Genomic DNA, 2,612 nt, shown 5'->3' on the forward strand with positions numbered 1-2,612 from the left:
TATATCAAGATCACATATGGAATGAAAATAAAACAAAAAAGGGTTAGGGATGGGGACAAGAGAAAATACAATTGTAAACTTCTGAAATAATCTATTACTATAACACAAGATAACCAGTGTCACCAAGCTGAGTATATTTTCTTTCATAAGAATATCAGCTCTCTATTTCCTCTGTGGAATTCTGCATACACGATGAGTAGTCATTTAGTACACAGGGACATTAAAATATTCATGGCTGGCTCCTGCAGGAGCTCTGCTTGCTCAATGAGCTTAAGGACATTTTTCTTGGATGTTTCCTGAACTTCCCCTCCCAAGAGAAACTCATCCAAAATAAAATAAGCCTTCTCAAAATTTAATATGATATATTCCGGACCCCTTATCCTTCCTTTCATTGATCACTAGCATTACCAAATAAATCTGTTGTTTTAAAAAAAAAAAAAAGAAAAAAAAATTTAATATGATATCAAGTTCACACACACTGCCAAAATACTTGTCACGTAATTCCACATAACGATGAATTATTTCCAGGTAATTAGTTCATTGTCCTGATCCTCAAAAGCACAGCAAAAATACAGACTAGCATATCTCTTGTGAACAATCTTCAGATCTCGCCACTCAAGAAAGCTGCACATTGTAGGTTTATGTGGTAAAACAGTTTGAACAAGTTCCCTCGTGATCTTTTTCTTCTCTTTGTCTCGCAGTGGGACGTACCATTTCTGCAGTCGAAGCTTTCCCTGATGACTAAAAAGCAACATAAACTGCATCGTGGCCGCGCGCCTCGAGCGCGGCAGAGCTTGGCCCGCAGCAGCTGCAGGGGCGGCTGAGGGGAAACCCCTGTAGCCGCGCTGAGGGGCGGCAGCCGTTTTGCCACCGGGAGGGGACCGACCTGGAGTCTCCTTTCTTTATTCAACAGTCCATCTTCCCCATTCCAGACCTCTAACCAAGCACTGTCCAACGGAAATGTAATGCAAGCCACAGGTTTATTTCTAAATTTTTTCTAGTAGCCAAATTTTAAAGTAAGGAGAAACAGCTGAAATTAATTTTGATAAGAGATTGTATTTAACCCCTCAGAGGCATGATGTTATTTTAATTTGGAATTTATATACAAAAATAATTTTTTAAGTATTTTTGTGTGTGTTGGTTTTGAAATCCACGTGTATGCACACTTATGGCACATCTCGATTGAAACTGGCCACATTTTGCGTGCTCAGTCGTCTCAAGCACGCAAGGTACCTGCGTGCAAGGGCCTGGTACCTGCCAGATTGAACAAATTCTTAGTTGCTAGAATTCTCCCTAAAGTGAAAAGAGATCATTAGAGCAGAAATTGAGAATCCCAGGGATCCAAGTAAGTTTTTTTCTAAAAACTTCAGGATATTGGGGATGAACAAGGATGATTTGATGATGAAACTTTTCTGCTGCCACATTGTTAAGCAGTCATCCCATATGAAGTTAGAGATGTGAATGAACTCAGAAATTTGGAAAGTTTTCCCACTCACTCAAGGCAATTAGACTGTGAATGACTAGACATTTGAAAAAAGATTTGTTCTCATCTCTTTCATTCCAAGCTGTCAAATGTGGAGGCATCTGCTTTTGTGGCCAACATCAGCTCCCAAGTGGGAAAAGCATGGCAAGTAAAGTCTAGGTAATTTGTATTTTTACTGTTTGGAATGGGGGGTTAAAAAGCCTGCCAATGACTATATCACAGTAAAACCTAGAGAAGACAATGATGCTGATTAAATGTACAAATATAAGAATGTTTTTTTACAACAGGGAAAAGAAATGTGTGTCACCATTGCAAGGTGTTAAAATGGGATGAGATGGTGTATGTAAAAAATACAATTAATGCGAACTAGTGTCTACAGTTAACAGTAACTTTGTAATTTTATTTTATTAATTGTAACAAAGGCAATAGACCAAAACTAAATGTCAATAAGAGGGGATATAAGGGAGGAGTGGTGGAATTCTTGTTGTTGTCGTTTTTTCTCTTTTCCACTTATTCTTTCTTTGCAGAAGAAATGTGAGTGTTCTCATATAGTCTTTGGTGGTTATTGTATAACTATGTAATTATATTGGGAGACATTGATTGTACACTTAGGATAGATTGTGTGATGTATGAATAAAATTGTGTAAAAAGTAAACAGAATGATACAAGTGCTTTAGAATATGTGGCGAGAGAGAGATACACCTATTCACTGTTAAAAGGGAAGTAGAATGGAGCAGGTTCTCTAGAGAGCAACAAGACTGCCATATGATTCTGTTGTAACCCCATTATTAGGTATATACTTGGAAGGACTGAAAGCATGGACATGAATAGACATTTTCTGTGATTATGGCAGCATTATTCATGATTTGCAATGGGTGGAGGCAGCCTAAAAGGGTACATTGATGAATGGAAGAGAGAACTGTGGTGTATACATATGACAGACTATTAAGTGGCTGTAGGAAAGAATGAACTCATGAGGTGAATGCAACTAGCTGAATGAACCTTTGGGAGATTATGTTGAGTGAAATAAGCCAGAGATCAAAGGACAAATATTGTATGGTCTTACTAACATCAACTAACTATAATTCTTAAATTAAATTAGAGAGCAAAGATTATCAGGGGTTAGAAA

General features: G+C 37.7%; 1 pseudogene; it reads right to left on the reverse strand.

The window, feature by feature from the left end:
- Positions 1–204: 204 nt before the first annotated feature.
- On the reverse strand, positions 205–764 carry LOC143650297 (AP-1 complex subunit sigma-2-like; annotated as a pseudogene).
- Between the last annotated feature and the right edge of the window lie 1,848 nt (positions 765–2,612).

This window comes from Tamandua tetradactyla, chromosome 11 (assembly GCF_023851605.1).
Source record: "Tamandua tetradactyla isolate mTamTet1 chromosome 11, mTamTet1.pri, whole genome shotgun sequence".
NCBI lineage: Eukaryota > Metazoa > Chordata > Mammalia > Pilosa > Myrmecophagidae > Tamandua > Tamandua tetradactyla.